Below are 978 nucleotides of genomic sequence, written 5' to 3' on the forward strand. Positions count from 1 at the left end.
TACGTCACAAACTAGTGGGTGTCACTGCTCCGCCTCTCACTGGGTGCCTAGGGTGGTGCACCAGTTAGCCAGTGTCATTCACCCCCACTGGACCAGCGAATGAGGCGCTCCCACAGGCGCTTCTCTTGGTGCATGGTCTCTCCTTCCTTCAGACACCCCCAAGAGTGTCGTGAACAGCCTGGGTGAGACTCAGAACCGCAATACCTGGAGCTGCCACCAGATGTCGCCAGTGCACTGCTCAGAGAGCACAGTCCCTGGTCCACAGCCCTCAGATACTGTACCCAGCTCCGCCCCGTCTCTGTGTACTTAGCAGAGATGACGTGCCCGTATACCCATGACTGCTGCATCCACTTACTGGCCTCAGCAGTGTACAGCACAAGACCGCTAATGTAACAGCAGGATTTTGACTGCAGCTCTTGATGTGACTGGAGTGCAGTAACTGTGGATGCAGCTCTGGGAGTGATTTGTGTACAAGGCAAGTAACAGCAGGATTGTGAATGTAGCTCTTGATGTGACTGGAGTACAGTAATTGTGAATGCAGCTTTGGAAGCGATCAGAGTATAAGATACAATGTAACAGCAGGATTGTGAATGCAGCTCTTGATGTGACTGGAGTACAGTAATTGTGAATGCAGCTTTGGAAGCGATCAGAGTATAAGATACATGTAACAGCAGGATTGTGAATGCAGCTCTTGATGTGACTGGAGTACAGTAATTGTGAATGCAGCTTTGGAAGCGATCAGAGTATAAGATACAATGTAACAGCAGGATTGTGAATGCAGCTCTTGATGCGACTGGAGTACAGTAACTGTGGATGCAGCTCTGGAAGTGATTTGCATACAAGATAAGTAACAGCCCAACTGAATTCAGCGGAAGTGAAGTTGTAAGTGCAGCTTTGGATGTGACTGGAGTGTAAGACACCAGGTCATTCAGTACATCAGGTTATAAGGTGGCGATGTTTGTCTATTTAGGGTCACGG

The sequence above is a fragment of the Bufo bufo genome, chromosome 3 (assembly GCF_905171765.1).
Source record: "Bufo bufo chromosome 3, aBufBuf1.1, whole genome shotgun sequence".
NCBI lineage: Eukaryota > Metazoa > Chordata > Amphibia > Anura > Bufonidae > Bufo > Bufo bufo.